General features: G+C 42.1%; 1 protein-coding gene across 1 annotated transcript in view; it reads left to right on the forward strand.

Annotated features, from left to right (window-relative positions):
* The window catches only part of KSR2 (kinase suppressor of ras 2), a 485,372-nt gene that overhangs the window by 11,192 nt on the left and 449,516 nt on the right, over positions 1-24,664 (forward strand). Inside the window, exon 2 of the mRNA XM_059876166.1 lies at positions 14,060-14,257. The gene's annotated coding sequence lies outside the window, so the exon portion shown is untranslated. The remainder of the gene's footprint in view (positions 1-14,059; positions 14,258-24,664) is intronic.

Consider the following 24,664-nt stretch of genomic DNA (forward strand, 5'->3'; position numbering starts at 1 on the left):
AAATATAAAGGACTTTTAAAATTATTCTGAGATGTGAAAACGTAATAAGTCAAACCATATGAAATTGCTGCTTAAAAAATAAATATATTAATAAAGGTAATCCCCCAGATTCTCATGACGAGTTGAATTTGGCTTAAGCTTTAATGTTAATCAAGTGAAATTGTACCTCCTCACTTGAAGCTCTAAGTGCTGAATAATGGCAGTGACATTGAAACTCAGCCCTAAATGTATTTATATTATTTAATAGGAAAATACTTTGACATCTTTAGTCTAAGTATTACAAAGTATTCTAATACTAGTTATTAAGCTTTTCTAAACCGTAGTTAAAACACCTCCCCTTTGATTTGTAACACTTTATAAACAGAATGGGTGCTATGTATTTATTTGGGTAAAGCAACTGTGGTAGACTGCCTAAAAATGGCCACCAACAATCCCTCCCATCCCTGTAGTTGCGTGCCTCTTCCCCTCTCAGGAGGTGGAGTCTTTATTTTCTTACTCTTTGGAAGCTGGCCTTTGACTTGCTTTGACTGATAGAATGTGGTGGAAGTTGGTGGAAATGCTATTCTGGGACTTCCAAACTGAGGCCTGGAAGTTTCCACTGTAATCATATTAGGCAAGAGGTCCAAGTTAGGGACTTCCCTGGTGATCCTGTGATTACAACTCCCTGCTTCCATTGCAGGTTCAATCCCTGATCTGGGAACTAAGATCCTGCAGGCCATGAGACACGATCCACCCCACCCCACCCCCTGCCATTACCTCCACCCCAAAAAGAGAAGGCCAGGCTATCCTGCTAGAGAAAGAGGCCAAGGGAGGACACTCCAGGGACTCAACTGACAGCTAAGTGGCCCCAGACACTTGAAGGCCCCAGACACATGAACCCCACAAGGAAAGAGGCCCAGCCATATAGTCCCCAGTCACTCAAGCCAATCTGGCTGAAGTGCCAGCCCTGTGAGTGAGGCTGCCCTGGGTTCTCCAGACCCTCATGAAGCCACTCCAGCCAACACCATGTGGAACACAGATGAACTGCCCCTCTGAGCCCTGCTGGAGTTCCTGACCTACAGATTCAGGAACAAATTAAATGAATTATTTTTAGCCATTGCATTAGGTATGGTCTGTCATGCAGTAATAGATAACCACCACAGTGACAGTTCTCCAAACTCCTTCAAACTGGAATTTACCAACTCTTAAAACTTTATTGGAGGCTACAAAGAAAAACTAGGTAGAATATTCACTAACCAAAGCTGACATAGCTAAGAGAATTTCTTAAAAGTCCTTTTGAAAAAGTTTTGTACTGTGCTTATAAACTGTGTCAGTTGCTGATGTTTCTGTCATGCTGCTGCTGTTGCCAAGTTGCTTCAGTCTTGTCCGACTCTGTGCGACCACATAGACGGCAGCCCATCAGGCTCCCCTGTCCCTGGGATTCTCCAGGCAAGAACACTGGAGTGGGTTGCCATTTCCTTCTCCAGTGCATGAAAGTGAAAAGTGAAAGTGAAGTCATTCAGTCGTGTCAGACTCTTTGCGACCCCATGGACTGTGGCCTAACAGGCTCCTCCGTCCATGGGATTTTCCAAGCAAGAGTACTGGAGTGGGTTGCCATTGCCTTCTCTGGTTTCTGTCATAGCGAGTGATTTATAATAGTCAAGGCTATGGTTTTTCCAGTGGTCATGTATGATGTGAGAGTTGGACTGTGAAGAAAGCTGAGCACCAAAGAATTGATGCTTTTGAACTGTGGTGTTGGAGAAGACTCTTGAGAGTCCCTTGGACTGCAAGGAGATCCAACCAGTCCATCATAAAGGTGATCAGTCCTGGATGTTCATTGGAAGGACTGATGCTGAAGCTGAAACCCCAATACTTTGGCCACCTCATGCGAAGAGTTAATTCATTGGAAAAGACCCTGATGCTGGGAGGGATTGGGGTTAGGAGGAGAAGGGGATGACAGAGGATGAGATGGCTGGATGGCATCACCGACTCGATGGACATGAATTTGGGTGGACTCTGAGAGTTGGTGATGGACAGGGAGGCCTGGTGTGCTGCGATTCATGGGGTTGCAGAGTCAGACACGACTGAGTGACTGAACTGAACTGAACTGAATGTGTAACCATGACTATAGCAATGACAAGAGTAGTCACTTTAATATTTATCTACTTCTTACTTGGGATTAGGTAAATGAGATGTTCCAAGAAAGCTGTGAGTGAGAATGAACAGTATTACAAACTAGGCCCTTTTCTATAGCATCCCTAGGCTGGAAATATTAATATTTTTTTTATAAAGTACACAGCATCAATAGAATGTTTATATGCATGTATTCCTAGATCTAAGACCAAAAGTAATTTATCTAGACCTAAAATAAGTTTGAAGCAAGTTAGAATTTTTGTTCAAATTATAGGTATGACTTGCATTCAGTTCAGTTCAGTTGCTCAGTTGTGTCCGACTCTTTGCGACCCCACGGACCCCAGCATGCCAGGCCTCCCTGTCCATCACCAACTCCCAGAGCTTACCTAAACTCATGTCCATTGAGTCAGTGATGCCATCCAACCATCTTATCCTCTGTCATCCCCTTCTCCTCCTGCCTTCAATCTTTCCCAGCATCAGGGTCTTTTCAAATGAGTCAGCTCTTCACATCAGGTGGCCAAAGTATTGGAGTTTCAGCTTCAACATTAGTCCTTCCAATGAACACTCAGGACTGATCTCCTTTAGGATGGACTGGTTGGATCTCCTTGCAGTCCAAAGGACTCTCAAGAGTCTTCTCCAACACCACAGTTCAAAAACATCAATTCTTCGGTGCTCAGCTTTCTTCACAGTCCAACTCTCACATCCATACATGACCACTGGAAAAACCATAGCCTTGACTAGACAGACCTTTGTTGGCAAAGTAATGTCTCTGCTTTTTAATATGCTTTGTAGGTTGGTCATAACTTTCCTTCCAAGGAGTAAGTGTCTTTTAATTTCATGGCTGCAATCACCATCTGCAGTGATTTTGGAGCCCCCCAAAATAAAGTCTGACATTGTTTCCACTGTTTCCCCATCTATTTCCCATTAAGTGATGGGACTGGATGCCATGATCTTCATTTTCTGAATGTTGAGTTTTAAGCCAACTTTTTCACTCTCCTCTTTCACTTTCATCAAGAGGCTCTTTAGTTCTTCTTCACTTTCTACCATTAAGGGTGGTGTCATCTGCATATCTGAGATTATTGATATTTCTCCCGGCAATCTTGATTCCAGCTTGTGCTTCATCCAGCCCAGCATTTCTCATGATGTATTCTGCATATACAGGGGTCGCTAGGAGTCGGACACAACTGAGCGACTTCACTTTCACTTTTCACTTTCATGCATTGGAGAAGGAAATGGCAACCCACTCCAGTGTTCTTGCCTGGAGAATCCCAGGGATGGGGGAGGCTGATGGGCTGCCATCTATGGGGTCGCACAGAGTCAGACACGACTGAAGCGACTTAGCAGCAGAAGCAGCAGCATTCTGCATATAAGTTAAATAAACAGGGTGACAATATACAGCCTTGATGTACTCCTTTTCCTATTTGGAACCAGTCTGTTGTTCCGTGTCCAGTTCTAACTGTTGCTTCCTGAGCTGCATACAGGTTTCTCAAGAGGCAGGTCAGGGGGTCTGGTATTCCCATCTCTTTCAGAATTTTCCACAGTTTCTTGTGATCCACACAGTCAAAGGCTTTGGCATAGTCAATAAAACAGAAATAGATGTTTTTCTGGAACTCGCTTGCTTTTTTGATGATGCAGCTGATGTTGGCAATTTGATCTCTGGTTCCTCTGCCTCTTCTAAAACCATCTTGAACATCTGGAAGTTCATGGTTCACGTATTGCTGAAGCCTGGCTTGGAGAATTTTGAGCATTACTTTACTAGCATGTGAGATGAGTGCAATTGTGCAGTAGTTTGAGCATTCTTTGGCATTGCCTTTTTTTGGGATTGGAATGAAAACTGACCTTTTCCAATCCTGTGGCCACTGCTGAGTTTTCCAAATTTGCTGGCATATTGAGTGCAGCACTTTCACAGCATCATCTTTTAGGATTTGAAATGGCTCCACTGGAATTCCATCACCTCCACTAGCTTTGTTCGTAGTGATGCTTTTTAAGGCCCACTTGACTTCACATTCCAGGATGTCTGGCTCTAGGTAAGTGATCACACCATGGTGATTGTCTGAGTTGTGAAGATCTTTTTTGCACAGTTCTTCTGTGTTTTACCAATACTGAAATTTTAAAAACTTAGTATTTAGTTTTGCCAAGTTTGCCAGCCTTTTGACAATAGTGTGTATGGAAACATTGCTAGCAATTTTGTCCACCTCAAAATTGTTTTATCTGCAAGATTGGGGTAGATTTTTTTTTTAACTATGACCTGTCTTCTGGGGAGAAAGCAGGTGTATTTTAAAAAATATTTAATTTTAGTTATTTATTTGGGTATGTCAGCTCTTAGTTGTGGCACACGGTATCTAGTTCCCAGACCACAGATTGAACCTAGGCCTCCTGCATTGGGAGAACAGAGTCGTAGACACTGGACCACCAGGAAAGCCCCTGGATTGATTGATTGATTTTTTAAGAGAAGAGCAAGATTTCCCTGGTGGTGCAGTGGATAAGAATCCACCTGTCAATGCAGGGGACACACATTCAGTCTCTGCTCCAGGAGATTCCACATGCTGAGAAGCAACTAAGCCCCTGTGCCACAAGCACTAAAAGCACACTCTGGAACCGAGAGCTGAGACTACTGGGCCTGTGGGCCGCAACTACTGAAGCCCATGAGCCCCAGAGCCCGCGCCCTGGAACCGCCGAACCCCAGGGCTGCAGTTCCTGACGCCTGCATGCCTAGAGCCCGACCTCCACGACAAGAGACGCCAGCACAGTGAGAAGCTCTTACAATGGAAGGGGAGCCCCTGCTTGCCGAAACTAGAGAAAGTCTGTGCAAAGCAATAAAGACCCGTGTAGCCCAAAATAAGTATTTAGTTTTTTAAAAAGAGAGAAGAGCATTTAAATGAGCAGGTGACATATAGAGCAAATACTAAGCATACTTGGTGCCTGTTCACTAGGAAATTACAAAATAAAGATAGAAAAGGGACTGGAAAAGGGCCAATAATACGAGCCAAATACTAAGGGAAAAAAGAATAGTTTATACATGAGAAATTATTAGCATAAGGCATTTTGTTCTGTAATGTAACTTGTAAATGTAAGAGACTAGGAGAGAAGTGGTAAATCTATAGAAAATAAGAGAACAAAGTGACTTAAAAAAATAAGACTCATGCATGCAGAATTAGGGAAAGATCTGAAAACTAGTCCACTGGGTTTCCATTTTTGGCAATATTCTGGACTAGACAATCTAAAAACTTTCCCACATTTGATAGAAATCGAGGTAAAAATATAAAAAACACCCTTTTAAAGGCAGAACATAGGGATAATCCTCTGGAATCAGAGGATAGTAGAGGAAGGATTTTGAGTTTTAAAGGTCCCAAAGGACAGAGAGGACTGTGGCCTCCACACGAACAAGGACCTTCAAAGAGGAGCTCCACCTTTATGCAAAGGGGTGGAGGGTCTAGAAAAATCTGCCCAGCCAGCATAGGGCGATAACTAGGATGTTTATCTGTCTTATTGAGGTCCCCGGGTAGGCAAGAAATGTCCCTTCTGAATCTATCACAACAAGGCCCTATTCACAAAGATTTGGAGTTCTGATTTATGCTATGGAGAATGCCCAAACCAAGAAAGTAGCTAAACACAAGCTCTGGAAGGACAAACCTTCAGACTTGATGTCCAGGATTCCCATAAAGATCTATTCATTTGAAATGACTAACCACACAAGGAAACAATTCACCATGAGCAAGGGACAATAGAAACAATAAACAACAAAATAAACTCCCAACTGCCTCAGATAATTGTATTTTTAAAGACTCCGTTAAAATACATTGGATCACAGTGATTAAAGCCACAAATAAATGAATAAAAACCATGAGAAAAGAACAACTCTTAAAATAGATAAGGTACTTTCGAAAAAGAAAGTAGGATGCCTGTATTTTGGTAAGCTATCTTTCTCTTTTGTCACTGTCAGTGGAAGCAAATATTCAACATGAGACTGTACCTACGTGTTTGTGTATTAACTAGAAGCAGTAAAATTTCCCCATGAGTCATTCGTCATCACCCATTCAGCAAACATTTATTGACACCTGCAGTGGGCTATCAACTGTGCTATGTCCTGGGGATACAGCAGGTAAAGGAGACGGACTCTACAGTAGATGAGAGAGAAGAGCAGACAACACAGATACTGAGGAAGTTAATCACTAGTGTGAAGCACCTGCCCAGGGTGAAAGAAAGGAAAGGGAGACCCAGGCTGGGAGGGGCCGAAGAGGACCCTGAGGAAATGATGTATCAGCAGACTGAAGAAAGAATAACCTTTAACTGGATTCCAGACAGGCTGGTGCAGTGAAGAGTCTGCAAGAAGACCACTAAGGCGGAATGAAGAAAGCCCATGGGGGTGTGGAATATGTGTGTAGACTGTTACCACTCAAGGCTGATCTGGTCTAGGGGCCAGATTCTGAAAAATTTTCATGTTAGGCCAGGCAGATGGGATGTAGATTCATCCTGCAGGGCCTTGGGAAGTTTGGGAGAGAAGAGATCATTAAACTCATGCTTTGGAAAGACCATTCTGGGGATGAGGTGCCAAATGGTTTAGTAAAAGGTATTACCTATCATTCCTGTAACCAGGACTGAGCTGCAAAAGGAAGTTCCTATCCTGCAAGTTTAAGGGTGGAGGGGGACAATTGAAAACAGTTTTGATGAACATCAATAGGGGAATGAAATAGTTAAGAGGAAGTAAGCTTGACAATAAATCTATTGTGCCTTCCTAAATGGAAAAACAAGCATAAGAATAATACATAGAACATGGTCCCATTGAAAAAAAGAGAGAGAAACAAAACCTAAACTGCTCCTGTACCTGTGTGCATAGTAAAAATATGTAATAATATGAAAAATAGTTTGAAAGAGCTACCAACCTCCTCTTCTGGTTCTTCTGGTTTCTGTCCTGGATAGTTGAGGAGAGGGACAATAACCATGATAGTTCCTCTTTTCAAAAGTTTCCTCTTTTCCGCTCATTGTCTAAACAGGAAAAAAAATTACTCCGAGGTCACAATCATGACACCCTCACTGGAAGGTGGGCTCCCGTGGACGTAAACCACGTGTTCTGTTCGTGATTGAATTTCTCCCGTGGGCAGCGCATAAATGCCCAATAGAGGCACACTGGGGGGCTTCCCTGATGGTTCAATGGTTAGGACTCTGTGCTTTCACTGCAGGGGCACAGGTTTGATCCTCAGTCATGGAACTAAGATCCTATATACCCTGTAGTTTGGCCAAAAAACAAAAACAAAAGTGTACTGGATTTGAGAAGGATGATATGGGATTTGGGAATGCCCTAAAAGTTATGAGGAAACTGGTAAGAGATGACTTTTTTGGGAGTTAAATTCAACAAATATTTATTGAGCCCTTGCTGTGTGCCACTCTGAGCTGGCACATACGGTAAGGAGTTGTGTTTAGCAGTCTAAAGACCTAAATTAGCAACAAGCAAAGCAGGATTAGAAAGACACCGTCAAGGGCACCGTGACTTTGGAGTCAGGCAGACCTGGGTTTGAATGAGGACTCTTCCACTTACCAGTTGTTTGACCAAAGGCAAGCAGCTTAACCTTTTCAGGCCTCTCACACCTCATCTGCAAAATAAGGACTGTAAAAATAGTGCCTACCTCAGAGAACTGTTGAAAGAAATAATTGAGATATTCATGTCTGGCACTTGGCACAGTACTTGGGACAGAGTAAGCTCTCTATCCATGGGAGGTGTTATTGTAGACAAATGCAGGGATCAAGTTCACTGTGTTTGGTGCTAATCTCACCAGCTACTGTGAAATATCCATCTCTGTGGTGACTTGGGTAGTCAGGATAATGGCCCACAAAGATGTTCACTTTTCTATCCCCAGAACCTGTGACTATGTTACCTCACATGGCTAGAGGGACTTCACAGATGTGATTAAGTTAAGGATCCTGCCATGCAGAGATTATCCTAGATTATCCCAGTGGGCCCAGTGTAATCACCAGAGTCCTTATAAGTGAAAGAGGAGGCAGAGGAGTCAGAGAAAGATGTGACAGTTGGAAGCAGAGGGATGTGATGGCTGGCTGGGGGCCAGGAGCCAAGAATTGTGGGCAGTTTTTGCAGGCAGAAAAGGCAAAGAAATATTCTTCTCTAGAGCCAGAAGGAACAAAGCCCTGCCGACACCTTGACTAGCTCAAGATATTTTTGGACTTCCAATCTTCTGAATTGTAAGATAATAAATGTGGGTTGTTTTTAGCCCTATGTTCGTGCTAATTTGTTACAGCAGCCGTAGCAGACTCATACAGTAATGATGGGCCTGGAGATGGTCCAGACTCTATTCAAGGAAGGACATACTGTCCAGCTGCTGGGAGCATGATCTGGAGACATATTCTCCTGTCAACTTCTTTGGGGTCAGCCTCAGCTACAGAGAGCTATCTCTTTCAAGTTCGTGTCCTTTCTGGGGGAACTCATCCCTAGTAACTGAGGAAGGCAGAGATGAGGGAAGCTATCCTTGGGTAAGGTCTTAGAGCAAAGATATTTTCAGGCATGCAGAGATTTTAAAAAAAATTACCTCCCATTTACCCTCTTCTAGTAAGCTTCTGGAAATGTGTTCCCCCCCCCCCAAAAAAATGACAGAGTAAAGTGAGAAAGCTAAAGACAAGACTCCAGGGAAGAGGAGATTTTAAATTGGCGAAAGGTAAAGTGAATTCTGAGGACAGTGACAATAAGATGATTTGAAATGACAACGGTGTAGCAGGCCCCAGAGAGCAGCTTGTCCAGACTGGAGCAAGAAAACAGATTCTGGGAAGAGGTCTCCAGGAAAAAGATGAAACAGCTTCTTTGAACGTAGAGAATATTTTGTTGATCAGCCTATGGCGGAGATGTCAGAGCACTTGGAGAATTACTTAGAAACAATAGTTAGAAAACCAGAGACACACACAAAAAAACCAAGGTAGTTATTAACTCTAGGAAAAGCAAAGAGTTGTCTAAGAAAGGAGGCATAGTCATAGTGCATCTACTTGGTTTGGTAGTAAACAGTATTTATGTGGTTGTAATAAAAACATAATATAAACATTTTCCACTCCTGAAGTGCTATGTAATGATGTTGGATAGGAGGAGGATAAGTAGGGAATGTTGTTAGTGTGGGGATAAATGAGCCAATAAATAGTCTAAAATGGATAAATCAAGAAATTTTGGTTTATGTTTCTTATTTAGAAGGACATTAATAAGTACTGGGATAAAAAATATGAAGGTTGCGGGTGGTTGCCTAAGAGGAATAGGACCTGAAAGGTGAGATGGGGAAAGAATAGAACAGGTCCTTTAAATTAAATAAATATAGTTGTTTTTCAACTATATTATTTTGTTTTGTTGTTGTTGTTTTGGCTGCAAGGTTTGTGGGATCTTAGTTCCCCCCAACCTGGGATAGAATCCATGCTCCCTCAAACAGAATATTAAGTAGAGTTCCCTGTGCTATATAGTAGGTCCCTATTAGTTATCTGGTTTATATATAGTAGTGTATAAATGTCAATCCCAATCTCCTAATTTATGCCTCCCCCCTTTCCCCTGGCAACCATAAGTTTGTTTTCTACATCTGAAGTACATAGATTTTGGAGTCTGACAGTCACTTTTTTATCCTCAGCCCTGCCATTTGTAACCTTGGACAAATCACTTAACTTCTCTGAGCCTTGGTTTTTCTTGCCTATAGAATGGGGATGTCAATAATACCTGTCATAGGACTGATTTGAGAATTAAATGAGCTAAAAATAAGAACACTAATAACTAAGGAACTGTGCTAGCTCCTTTATTATTATTATCTCATTAAATCTTTAGGACTTGCAAAATTTATGAAGGGCATCATATCACAACAATTATTTGTATAATTATTCATTGTTTAATATGAATGGTTTTCTGTTATTGCTACTGCTGCTGCTAAATCACTTTAGTCGTGTCTGACTCTGTGCGACCCCATAGACGGCAGCCCACCAGGCTCCCCCGTCCCTGGGATTCTCCAGGAAAGAACACTGGAGTGGGCTGCCATTTCCTTCTAGGTTGGTACAAAAGTTTGTTTCTGTTATTAATAGTATTTCAATGGGAATAACGATAACTAGGAGATACAGATGTAAACAAGATAAACTCAGTAGCATTCTGCTTATTTTGAAACCAAATTTCCAATATCCTCTGTCCTCCTATTACCCATAGTCTTGAACATGAAATAAAAAGAACAATGTCCCCTGGGCATCAGTTCAAAAGTGACACTTTTTTGGCTTAGCACTGCATTCTTTTTAAAAATTGTGGTAGAATAGGCTTAACATGCTGGAGAAGGCAATGGCAACCCACTCCAGTACTCTTGCCTGGAAAATCCCATGGACGGAGGGGCTTGGTGGGCTGTAGTCCATGGGGTCGCTAGGAGTCAGACACGACTGAGCGACTTCCCTTTCACTTTTCACTTTCATGCATTGGAGAAGGAAATGGCAACCCACTCCAGTATTCTTGCCTGGAGAATCCCAGGGACGGGGGAGCCTGGTGGGCTGCCGTCTATGGGGTCGCACAGAGTCGGACACGACTGAAGCGACTTAGCAGCAGCAGCAGCAGCAGGCTTAACATAAAATTTACCGTTTTAACCGTAAGTACACAGTTAAGTGGCATAAGTTCATAGGCACTGTTGTGCAGCCACCTCCATCTCTAGAACTTTTCATCTTTCCCAAATGAAGCTCTGTACCCATTAAACAGTAACTCCCTGTTGCCCCCTCTTGCCACCCCTGTAACCATTATTTCACTTCCTCTCTTTATGCATTTGACTATTCTAGTTAATCATACAATCTAGGAATCTAGGAATCATACAATAGTTGTCTGACCTATTTCACTGAGTATAATGTCTCCAAATTTCATTGATGTTGTGGTATGTATCAGAATTTCATTCTTTTTTTTTTAAGGTTGAAAATTTTCCTATTGCTTGAATAGACCACATTTTGTTTATCCTTTCATCCACTGATGGACATTTGGGTTATTTCTACCTTTTGGTCACAGTGTATGATGCTGCTATGAACATTCATTTGCAAATATCTGTTTGAGTCTCTACTTTCAATTATTTTGGGTATATGCCCCAAAGTGAAATTCCTGGATTATATGGTAATTCTATGTTTGATTTTATCATGCTGTTTTTCATGGTGGTTGTATCATTTTACGTTCTCACTAGCAATGCACCAGGGCTCCAACTTCTCCACATCCTCATCAATACTTGTTTTTCACATACATTCTTGTGCCCGTATGGAAGAGACTCTGTTGTATAGATTCTTAGAAATGGAATTGCTAGGTCAAATGTATATGCCCTCCAAAAGGTTGTACCAATTTATACTTCCACTGTCAGTGTATGGAAGTTTTTATTTGCCATTTCCTCACCCACTTAAATAATATTGTACTTAATATTTGCTATGCACATGGACAAAAAAAACCTCAGTGCTTAAATTTTTATGTTTGTGATTGCTTTGGGAGTATCTTTTTGCATTGGTGTTGGCTACCCATGTAATTTAGCTATGGTGTAATCAGTTTTCTATTGGTGGTCACTTAGCTTGGTTACCAGCCCACTGCATATGTGAAACGCCCAAAGAGGAGGGTGAATTTGGGAAGCTATTAGAAAATGCGTCCCAATACAATAAAATGACTACAGAGATGTTCAAAATGATAGCCCTGAGTCATCAAGTAGTTGCATGGGATTTAGGATGTGGAATTGTGTTTTTACAAAGAGTTCTATCAAAAATGATTTAAAATATGAAGGCTTGGTAATTTTAAAAAGCTACCGTTTACTGAACTTCAACCATGTGTCACTCTCTGTGTTAGGGGCTTTTCATACATCATTTTACATCATCTTGGCTGGAACAGACACATCTCATTTTACAGTTGTGGAGATGGATTCTGGAGATATGCCCAAGGTCACAAAGCATAGCAGGGGGGTGGGTAGTGGATCCCAACCCAAATCTGTCTGACGTCCTTGAGAGTGACATCTGAAGTGGGTCCTGGAGCTTTGTGGAGACAAGTATGGACTACCTGAACCATAACTCCCAGTGTCTCGAATATTCTGGGGCTTTTTGTTTTGTTCTTTTGTAAGTGTGTGTGCAAATCCAGAGTCAGTAAACTTTGAGACGAAGACTTGATTGCACTTCTGCACAGAGTGTGCGGCATGACTCACTAGGAAGTGACTTTAGGGGCTGCTCAAACACAATATTAAATGGCACTGAATCACCCAGCAAGGAAGTTACTCCCCTCGATCCCTTGCAATCATTTCATCAAGGAGAACGTCCCTACGTGGTGCTAGAAAGACTGTAACACCTCTTTAACCCTGGCCAGTTTTCTTTAAAAAGCAAAGATGCACCTGCAAATTCAGAGCTTCATTAAGTAACAGTGTCTAGGTAGAATTTAATAACATTATTTTTTAAAATTATATTTACTTCTATGGTTATCATCTAATTATGGCAAGATATCTATTTTTCATTTATTTGAATGAAATAAATGTCCCTTTTACAATAAATTTGCTTTTGTAAAAATAGCAAGTCACTTCATAGAAAATTATATGCTGTGTCAGATTGTAAAATAATTGGGCAAAAATTATGCATAAAGATAATACTCGAATGAAGTTTTGGAGACACTACTTTAGTGGATCTGTAACAGCAGTATCTGGGCTTCCGAGGTACTGCTATTTGTTAACTCTTCATACTTTTCTAGCTTTAGGGTACATCATGGCCCCATGGGATGCTTGTTAAAAATGCAGGTTCCCAGGACTTTAACCCCAGAGAGCCGAAGTAAGTCCCAGGTGGGATCTGGGATTTTGAAATTTTTTTGGCTGTGCCACATGGCTTGCAGGATCTTAGTTCCCCAACTAGGGGTTGAACTTGGGCTATGGGAGTGAAAGCCCAGAATCCCAACCACTAGGCCATAGGGAACTCCCTGGGATTTTGCAGTTTTGAGGTAACTGGTTAGCATGGGGTACTTACAGAAATTCTGAACTAGATCTTCCAATTTTAACCCAATACGGGGGTGTTTTTTTGTTTGTTTGTTTTTTTAATGGATTTGCAACAGGGCTACCTGTGTGCAAACCTGCCAAGCCACAGAAGTGCTTTTGCCTTTGTGCTACTTTTGTGTTTCCAGGGATAGAAGCAGTTACAACTAACGTTCAGGCTATGTTCTAAGCACTTTACACTTGTTGAGTCACTGACTCCTCATTACCACCCCAGGGGCAGATAGTTACTACTCCTATTTTACAAGTGAGGAAACCTAGATCCAGAGAGCTGAGATCCCTTGAATAAGGTCACAAGGCCAGGAGGTTGGCAGAGCTGGGATTAGAACCTGGTTATGTGGCTCCAAACCAGCATTTTTCCCTCTAGTAGTCTATTACCTCTCCTGGACTCCAGCTCTACTTGTGATGATGAAGAATCCATCGTATCAGGAAATCAGACTATTTATAATCAGAAATATATTGATATTTGGACTGAATAAATAAATGAATCAAAGACTGGGTGAATGTTTCAGCATTGAGAACAATTTGCCTTCTCTTGAAACTAGGGGCAGGGCTGTCTTTTAAAAACTAAAAGTCAACATTTTTACTTCTTTTGATGAAAAAAAAAAAGAGGCGTTCTCAATTTACCAAGAAAAATAAACTGTTACTGACTTACGTGATCCTGTACACAAAAAGCACAAGACGGGGAAAACCTGTGATCTGTCTTGCTAAACATTTCTAACTTTCTCCCCCATTTCTTCAAAGACAAGTCCAAAAATCACAGATGAGACTTGTAAAGGACCTTCGGTTCTATTTTTCCAATTCAGGTACAAAATGGGGCTCAGTAAACTCCCAGTCTGTACCTTTCAGAAGAAGGCAGTCAAATTTTGGATGACTTGAAGCTCACGCAGGACGACCTGGGCAATTTTGTTCACTCACCATGTGCATTTTTTCTTCCCTCCCCACCCTCCCCCCACCCCCGCCCCCAGCCAAAGTCACAGATTGGTGCTGGAAGCGAAGCCAACACTGGCCTACCAGCCGAGCTGCAGACAGCTGTGGTGGGGTGTGAAGAGGAGGCACATTCTGCTTTTACCGACCAGACAGCCCAGACAGTGTGAGCTAGAGGCAGTGGTGGGCTTCATCTCTGACCCAGGCACAGCTGACCTCCACAAAGGTCTGGTACCAAGGTAGGAAGGATGCCTTGAATATGCACAGACTGTGGAACAGGTTTTGTTTTTCCTGTCAGCAGATGCTTTTTTGCACCGCTGAATTGCTCTGGTGGAAGAGAGCTTACAAGCAGGAGCACATGGAAAATGCATGGCCAGGATGTCAGCAATTGCGTCACAGTTGCACTTTGCAAAGGGGTGATCACTTTGAACAATGCACATGCATTCACATGACAAACCATTAAGACTCTGGTCCCAGGGAAACAGCATGTGTTCTTTATCAGATGGCTTCCTCAGACCGCAGCACACTGTGGACTGGAGCCCTTCACACCCATTAAACAAATGTGGGGCTAACTTTTATATTTTATGAGACGCTTTAGATGTCCTTTTGATAATGAAGCAGTGAACGCTCCACAAAAAAAAAAAAAAAACAGATGATTTACTCATGTGTTTCTTGTATCTGTCAAGATGACTGTTGGGCAGCTGAAGGTAGCCTGTGTCTGTGAGTGTAGATATTGAGAACTGCAAAAGACATGTCAGTAAAAACCAAAGAAAGATTTTCAACTTGTGTGCAGTTTGATCTGTAAGGTCCAAGGCCAAAAAAGGGTGATTCTCTAAAAGACAGCTGTCAAGCAGTAATTCTCTCAACTCCAGTTGCATGTTTGAATTACCTAGGGAGCTTTTAAAAATTCCAATCCTTAGGTTGCACCCCAGACCAAAGAAATTAGAATTTCCAGAGGTAGGACCCAGGCCTCAACACTTTTAAAAAAAGTTTCCTGGGTGATTCCCATGTGCAGATAAAGCTTATTGAATCACTGCTTTAAGGGGATATTTCCTTACTTTTTTGAAAGTCATATAGCATTTTGGGGAAAATAGTGATCCACTGATATCTCATTTACAAAGGAATGAAAATGGAAGTCACCATGTAGTGTGGCTGATTTCTGGACTTTGTCATCTGCCTCTCTTCTAATTGTTTTGTGCAAGTATTGGAAGGCCTGTGCTTAGTGCCTCTGGGGGCCAGGCAGGTACCAAAGAGGAGGTGAAGGCTGAGGGAAAGGGGACTGGAGGGAACTGGAACACCCCCTTTGCTCCACCCCTCCTCCCATCCTTTCCAGGTGCAGATGCAGCCTAAGTAGGGCCAAGGTTTCAAATTCTTCTGAATAAATTGCTCATCAGAATTATTTTTATGTGAAATATCCCCCTGCTAGAACTGTTTGCCAAAATTTAAAACTCCCTGAAGCCAAATGAAACTCACCTACAGTCCACATTTGGCTTTGTGGACTGCCTTTGCTTTATACATCTTTTGGGGATTCTTCTTTTTATTGCAGTAAAATACACTTAACATTAAATTTACCATTTTAATCCTTTTTAAAGTATACAATTCAGTGGCATTAAGTTCATTCATGGTGTTGAACAACCATCACCTCTATCTAGTTCTAGAACTCTCTCATCACCCCAAATAGAAATCCAATAGCTGTTAAGCACTCACTCTCCATTCTCCCCTCCCCCAGCCCCCAGCAACGGCCAATCTGCTTTCTGTCTCTCAGATTTGCCTATTCTGGGTATTCCATAGCAGAATCATACAGATGTGACCTTTTGTGTCTGACTTCTTTACCTCAGTGCAGCATTTTCAAGTCCATCCATGTTGTAGCTGGAGAAGGAAATGGCAGCCCACTCCAGTGTTCTTGCCTGGAGAATCCCAGGGACGGAGGAGCCTGGTGGGCTGCCGTCTATGGGGTCGCGCAGAGTCGGACACGACTGAAGCGACTTAGCAGCAGCAGCAGCATGTTGTAGCATGTGTCAGTGCTTCACTCCTTTTTATAACTAAGTAAGATTCCATTGTGGGTTTACCTCGTGGCTCATTGGTAAAGAATCTGCCAGTGATGTAGGAGACTTGGGTTCAGTCCCTGTGTTGGAAAGATCCCCTGGAGAAGGGAATGACAATTCACTCCAGTCTTCTTCCTGGGAAATCCCATGGACAGAGGAGCCTGTCAATGGGGTTGAAAAAGAGTTGGACACAACTTAGCAACTAAATCACCACCACCACCACCACCAAAATTCCATTGTATGGAAAGACCATGTTTCGTTGATCTGCTCATTAGACGGTGGATAGGTGACTTGTTTCCACCTTTTGGCGCTTGTGAATAGTGATGCTCTGAACAACTGTGTGCAAGTTTTGTTTCAACACAGGGCTTATTCTTCCATAACAACATACGCTCCCAGAACACTGATCCCAACTCCAAGCATACTCCAAGCAGGTGCTTATGACTTGGGAACTTAACTCTAGGATGACCGAGTCATCCCAGATTGCTTTGTACTGTCACAGTTTTAGCACTGAAGGTTCCATATCCCAGGAAGCCCCTCTGGGTGGTTATACCCCTCTAGAGGCTGCTGAAGCTAATAGGTAGAGGAAGGGCTGACAGGGCCTCTCTCGTTCACCAGCATGAGCCTTCTCAAGGTCAGGCCACATAGTTTAAGTCTTTTGAGTGTGACTTTAAAAATCATTGTGCCGAGCATATGTTCCTTGTTGTTGTTTGTAATCACCAGTGATTTCAGGCCTCTGTCTTTAGCACAAACCAATGCTTCTGTGTGTACCTGGAGGATTCCCTTTTATTTATTACTTCTTTTATGTGTTTATTAAATTTTTTTAAAAAATTGAAGTATACATGATTTACAATGGTGTGTTAGTTTCTGGTGTACAGCAAAGTGGTTCAGAAATGTGCATGTATCAATTCAGATCAGTCGCTCAGTCGTGTCCAACTCTTTGCAACCCCATGAATCACAGCACGCCAGGCCTCCCTGTCCATCACCATCTCCTGGAGTTCACCCAGACTCACATCCATCAAGTCAGTGATGCCATCCAGCCATCTCATCCTCTGTCGTCCCCTTCTCCTCCTGCCCCCAATCCCTCCCAGCATCAGAGTCTTTTCCAATGAGTCAACTCTTCGCATGAGGTGGCCAAAGTACTGGAGTTTCAGCTTTAGCATCATTCCTTCCAAAGAAATCCCAGGGCTGATCTCCTTCAGAATGGACTGGTTGGATCTCCTTGCAGTCCAAGGGACTCTCAACAGTCTTCTCCAACACCACAGTTCAAAAGCATCAATTCTTCGGCGCTCAGCCTTCTTCACAGTCCAACTCTCACATCCATACATGACCACAGGAAAAACCGTAGCCTTGACTAGATGAACCTTTGTTGGCAAAGTAATGTCTCTGCTTTTCAATATGCTATCTAGGTTGGTCAGAACTTTCCTTCCAAGAAGTAAGCGTCTTTTAGTTTCATGGCTGCAGTCACCATCTGTAGTGATTTTGGAGCCCAAAAAAATAAAGTCTGACACTGTTTCCACTGTTTCCCCATCTATTTCCCATGAAGTGATGGGACCAGATGCCATGATCTTCGTTTTCTGAATGTTGAGCTTTATGTATACACTTACATAAATACATAGATATATATTATTTTCCACATTCTTTTCCATTATTGTTTATCATTGGGTGTTGAATATAGTTCCCTGTGCTATACAGGAGGACCTTGTTGGTTAACCATTCTGTATATAATAGTCTGCATCTGTTAATCCTAAAACTCCTAATTCATCCTTCCCCTCGCCTGACCCCAGCAACCACAAGTCTGTTCTCTACGTCTGTGAGTCTGTCTCTGTTTCACAGATAAGTTCATTTGTATCATACTTGACATTCTACCTATAAGTGATATCATAAAATATCTTCTTTCTCGGTCTGACTTTCTCAGTGTGATAATCTGTAGGCTCATCTATGTTGCAGCAAACGGCCCATTCCTGCTTTATCTTGGCTTCAGAATCTCCTCCTCAGCAGAGCTTTCCCAGAGTCCCATCCCTTTCTCTTGCACAGGTCTAAAGGACTCTTTTCTCCTTTCCCAGGGCATGTTCTAATTACAGGATTTGTTTGCACTGGTCCCCCCACTAGACTGTGACTTTCTCGAGAAGGGTGGATGGTTGCTGATGTTTTTGTCTGACCAAATATACCCTTTATACTTCTGATAATAGTATTTCTCTTTCTCTTTGGGGGACCAGTCCTCCCCTAATCTCATACCACATGGTTTGTGTAGACTTGATGCCACTTCCTACTACCCAGGCCTGGCCCATCCTCACGTCCCACCCCCTTGGCCAATGTGACTGGCTTTGGAATCGGTGGCCTGCACATTCAGTCCTGAAACTTATGTTGAAACTAGCTGGAACTATGTTGGAGTGAGCTAGAACTTCGTTGGAGCTAAGGAGAAAGGGACTACATTTCTCATATAATTACTAAGCTCTCTGTGCTTGTCTTTGTCACACCCTGGGAGAAAGCCACCTAAAAACAAAACCAAAACAGAAGACAGCAGAGCTGAGTGATAGAGAGAGAAAAGGATGGTGCCGGGCCAGAGCAAGATTCCTCCCCTTCATTTCCTGATGATGTCAGTCACTTTTTTTTTTTTTTTTTTTACCTAAACTGATTTGTGTTGAGTTTTTGTCCTTTGCAACTAAAAGAAAACTGAAGAACACACTGTCCCTAATTAATCTTTAAATTCCATGCATGTAGCATTTCCCTAGCACATTATAGGTACCCAAGAAATGAATGTGTTGATACTTTCCTAAAGACGCCATTATGATGGGTAATTTTTTTTATTCATTAATGAAATAATATCGATGCAAGAAGAGTCAGGAGGGGAGGATGTAGAAAAGTTGGAGCCCTCACACACTGCTGGTGGAAATGTAAAATGTTGCATTCCCTATGAAAACAGTGACAGTTTCTCAAAAAGTTAAACAGAATTACCACATATGATAATTCTGCTCCTATATATATACCTAAAGAATCAAAAACATGTGTCCAAACAAAAATTTCTACAAAGATGTTCACAGCAGCACTATTCACAAGTTCCAAAAGGTAGAAAAAAATCAGCTGTCCACCAACGATAAACAGAAAAACAAATTGCAGTATAGCCACACAATAGAATATTATGCAGCCATAAAAAGGACACGTGCTATGAAGTGAGTGAATCTTGAAAACATGATGCAAAGGGAAAGAACTCAGACACAATATTGTATGATTCCACTTATATGGAATATCCAGAATGTGTAATGACTGCTAAATGTGTACAGGATTTCCTTTTTGGGTGAGGAAAATGTTCGGAAACTAGACAGTGGTGATGGTCACCCAAAACTGTGAGTGTACCAAATGTCACTACTGGTGAATTTTATGTTGTGTATATTTTACAACAATAAAAATAAAGGAATCAGGAGCTTCCTCCGGGCTGCTGCAGATAGAGGCTATGCAGGTTGCAGGTGCCCAGACTGAGGCAAGTCTGTAATCCAGGCTGTGCCCTGCCATACAAGCTGTGACCCTTGGTCCCCTTGCAGAGCAGATGCCTTGTTCTGATTCACACACAGTCTCCATTTGGGCTAAAGCAGAACTTCATAGACAAGATGGCATGAGAAGCAAACTAACTTGGTTGATGGCCTCACTTTATTAAAATTTTTAATACTCCTCAGCTGTATACCTCTCAGCATCTACAGAGAGCCACTGTCTGCATCCTCTTCTATCCTGAGGGTTCTGTATCTGAAAATTTACAGTGCATCATTTGGGTGCTTAATTTGTAAAACCAGCATAAATCATTGGACTAAACTGTCCATTACCATGAGCTCAAACTATCTTGCCATCAAGAGAGTGAGCTGGTGGTTTTGCTCATGTTGGAAAATTAAGAGGCAAAAGGCCAAAAGGAGAACTCTGAAACAAGTCAGTTTTCTTATGTTGGGAAAACTTCATAAGGTTAAAGGCAGGAACTTTCTGCCTGCACTCATCAAAGGTATTTTTTTTTAAAAGCCATTTATGTTTTGGGGATCAATGAGTTAGAACAGAACAATAGTAATCCTTTCGAAGCTACGAAAGATTTGGTCATGTTCTGGGGACTAGTTTTCTGAACTTTTCCTCCTCCTCAAAGAAATCAATAGGGAAAAAGAAAAAAGCAACGCCCTGGGCAATAGCTTTAAGGACAAGTCAGTGGTAGTTGTTTTTTTGTTCGTTTTTCAGTTTCAGGGTCATAAATCACCCCTCTGCCTTTGAATCTGCCATTTTCCAATTTGTATCTGCATTCACAGTGCAACTTAGAAAATATTGGGGGCAGGTCATCATTAATGGGCTTCCCTAGTGGCTCAGATAGTAAAGAATCCACCTGCAATGCAGGAGACCCAGATTTGATCCCTGAGTTCAGAAGATCCTCCGGAGAAGGGAATAGCAACCCACACCAGTAATTTTGCCTGGAGAATCCGATGGACAAAGGAACCTGGTGGACTACAGTTCATGGTGTCACAGAAGTCAGACACACACACACACACACACACACTAATACAACAGGACGTGGAATGAGACTTTTCCTGTCAACCCAGAACTATAAAACTTTGAAGGTGAGGGCAGTGGGTAACAGTACTTCCTCCTTCTGTTACGAGGTGGCCAGACTGGTCCTTTGACCATCAGTAACCATCAGCCTCCAGCTAATATAAGACATGGTCAAGATTTTATCCAGAGGAGGTTTCTCCAGCAGGTCTTTGTAGGGGGTGTTTTCTTCTTCCCTTTCAACCCCCAAGCCAAGAGAGGAGAGTTCAAAGGAGGATCACTCATGAGACTGGGCACACAGAGGGGGAGTGGCTGGCATTTCACTGCCCACTTAAGGCTGCCCATGGTGAGGAGAAAGGGCAGCAGGGCAAAGGTACATCCTGCTTCTCATGGGCCAAAGCACATATCCTTAGACTTGAGTCATCCTGAAAAACTCACCGGAGAGGGCAGCCTGCCAGACAAGCGGCTCTCAGAAAGAGAATGTAGGGTACTTCCTGGGGTGTGAGTGGAAAGGGGATGTGGGAGAGATCATAGCATGTGCTTTGAGTCTCCACATGGTCCCCACAGAGGTCTCCAAAGATCCACCCCACCGTGCACCCCCATGTGAAAGAACCAGCATGTAAGGACTCACCAGGACATGGACGGGGGAGATCTGACACTCAAGTATCAGATATACCTGTTCTCACTTGTTTCATCTGAAAGTCCCTTGCACTCATTCCTCTGCTCCTGAACACCAGCAAGAGGAGCTGGAGAGAAGGCAGGAAAGGACATGCCTGCCCTAGTCTCCATACCAGAGTGGGTGGGGAAGAGGCATAAAACTGGATGTGAGAAGGAAGCTTTGGTTGGACTAGAATGGACTTCTAATATGCAAAATTGAGATCATTCTTAATGGCTGAAACTAAAAGCTATGGGATCTTATGAGAGTTTGCCAAGTTCAGCTCATTCAGTAGCCCAGTAACAATAATTTATTTCCACTATTGATGAAGCTACTCTGAGATTTTCATCTTTCAGAGCTCGAGTGCAGTTTCTAGGGTGAAATACGATTCTCATCAGTTAGTTTCCAGGCAAGGAGCTGCTTCTAGGGGACAGAGAAGCCACAAAGCTTTTGGCAGCCTTCTAAGGTTGGAGAGACAAAACTGGGAACTTGAAAGGCTAATACTGCGTAAAGAGGGAGTGGGGGACAGAAAAGTGAGTTTCATAGATGGCAATTTCCTGCTTAAGACATTTGGCAAATTCTGAAACAGTGCAGGCCAAGAGGCTAAGGAGCCAAGCAAAACGTTTCTGAGAAACAGCAGAGTTTTCAACAGCCTTGCCATGTTTTGGAGACAAGGATTAGAACCTAGGACCAGGGGGAGGGGCCTTGGTGAACACCTAAACTTCTCAGTTGGAAATACCCAAAGGCAAGGATTTAGAAGTGAGAGCCAGAGTTAAATGGCTCTTATCAAAACTGCTATGCAGCCTCCATCCAGCTCAGCCTCTGATTGGATTAGGATGGTTAGTCCTCATGCCATCTGTTTTGCAGAGAAAGGATGAGCCCTCTCCAGAGTTAGACAACATCAACCAGAGACTCTAGATATTTTTTTCATACACAGATACTGTATTGCATTCAACAAACATTACAAGGCCTGCCAAGAGACAGGACCAAATCACTGAAAACAAAGAGAAAAATAGTCAATAGAAATAGACCCCCCTCCCCCCAGGTGACTGAGGCATTGGAGTTAGACAGGGGCTTTAAGATAACCGTAATTAATATTTTCAAGAAAAACAAAAAGACGGAAAAAATGAATGAAGAGAGAATTTTCCCAGAGAACTGGAATTTGTAAATTTCATAATCCAAAAGATTGAGAACGTAGAGAACACACTTGAGCTCCTCATGGATGGGGGGAAATTTTGAAAATGCTGATTCAGCTCTATTTGAGCCATTAAATCCCATGGGCCCACAGTCCAAGAAAAAGTTTGATATCTCCAGTTGTCATTCTACATCTTAAGCAACTTCCTTTAAGGAATACATATTACCATGAGTTCTGAATCTCCTCTGCTCTATAAGCCCAATCCCTGGAATGGAGCTCTGTTCACCTGGAGAAAGAGGTGCCTTTTGCCAATTATCCTAAATATATCCTTTGGGCAATGCATCTTGGGAGTACTATTAGTTAAGATGATCAGGGAAATGAAGCCTTTCTGAGATGACATTGAGTTGACACAAAGTGACAGGAGCTAATCAGAAAAGTATTGGGGGAAATGTGACCTGGGGAGAGGAGACATAGAGTACAAAGATCTCTAGGACAAGAGTATGTTTGGCAAGAGTATGTTTAACCTGGGGATAGCAAATTTTTCTGTAAAGGGCTAGATAGTAAATATTTTAGGTGTTCCAAGTCATATAGTATCTGCTGCAACTAAATTCTGCTGTTACAATGCAAAGGTAAAGACACACAATAAATAAATGGGTGGCAGTATTTCAATAAAACTTTATTTATGAACACTTAAATTAGAATTCCTTGTTAATTTTCACATGACAAAATAGTCTTTTGATTTTTTCTGAACCATTTAAAAATGTAAAATCCATTCTTTAAATAATTTTCTTAATTGGAGTATCATTGACTTACAATGTTGTGTTTGTTTCTGCTGCACAGCAATGTGAATCAGTTATACATATACATGTATCCACTTTTTTAAAGATTCTTTCCCCATGTAGGTCATTACAGAGTATTGAGTGGAGTTTCCTGACTATACAGTATAGGTCTTTATTAGCTATCTATTTTGTATATGATAGTGTGTACATGTCAATCTCAACTCCCAATTTATCCTCCCCTCCTTTATTTCTTGGTAACCATAAGATGGTTTTCTATATCTGTAACTCTATTTCTGTTTTGTAAATGAGTTCATTTGTACCGTTTTTTAGATTCCACATATAAACGATATTATGATATTCATCTTTCTCTGTCTGACTTACTTCACTCAGTATGACAATCTCTAGGTCTCTTCATGTTGCTGCAGATGGCCTTATTTCATTCCTTTTTATGACTGGGTAATAAGCAACAGTTAGAACTGGACATGGAACAACGGACTGGTTCCAAATTGGGAAAGGACTAGGTCAAAGCTATATATTGTTACCCTGCTTATTTAACTTATATGCAGAGTACATTATGCAAAATGCTGGGCTGGACAAAGCACAAACTGGAATCAAGATTGCCGGGAGAGATATCAATAACTTCAGATATGCAGTTGACACCACCCTTATGGCAGAAAGCAAAGAGGAACTAAAGAGCCTCTTGATGAAAGTGAAAGAGGAGAATGAAAAAGCTGGCTTAAAACTCAACATTCAAAAAGCGAAGGTCACGGCATCCAGTTCCATCACTTCATGGCAAATAGATGGGGAAACAATGGAAACAGTGACAGACTTTATTTTCTTGGGCTCCAAAACCACTGCAGATAGTGACTGCAGCCATGAAATTAAAAGATGCTTGCTCCTTGGAAGAAAAGCTATAACCAACCTAAATAGCATATTAAAAAGCAGAGACATTACTTTACCGACAAAATGTCCATCTAGTCAAAGCTATGGTTTTTCCAGTAGTCTTGTATGGATGTGAGAGTTGGACCATAAAGAAAGCTGAGCACCAAAGAATTGATATTTTTGAACTGTGGTGTTGGAGAAGACTCTTGAGAGTCCCTTGGACTGCAAGGAGATCAAACCAATCAATCTAAAGGAGATCAGTCCTGGGTGTTCATTGGAAGGACTGATGCTGAAGCTGAAGCTCCAATACTTGGGCCACCTGATGTGAAGAACTGACTCATTGGAAAAGACCCTGATGCTGGGAAAGACTGAAGGCAGCAGAAGGGGACAACAGAGGATGAGATGGTTGGATGGCATCACTGACTTGATGGACCTGGGTTTGAGCAAGGTTTGGGAGTTGGTGATGGACAGGGAACCTGGTGTGCTGCAGTCCATGGGGTTGCAAAGAGTCTGGCATGACTGAACAACTGAACTGAACTGAATATTCCATTGTGTATATGTACCGCACCACATCTTCTTTACCCATTCCTCTGTCAGGGGACATTTAGGCTGCTTCCATGTACTGGCTATTATAAATA

This window comes from Bos taurus, chromosome 17 (assembly GCF_002263795.3).
Source record: "Bos taurus isolate L1 Dominette 01449 registration number 42190680 breed Hereford chromosome 17, ARS-UCD2.0, whole genome shotgun sequence".
NCBI lineage: Eukaryota > Metazoa > Chordata > Mammalia > Artiodactyla > Bovidae > Bos > Bos taurus.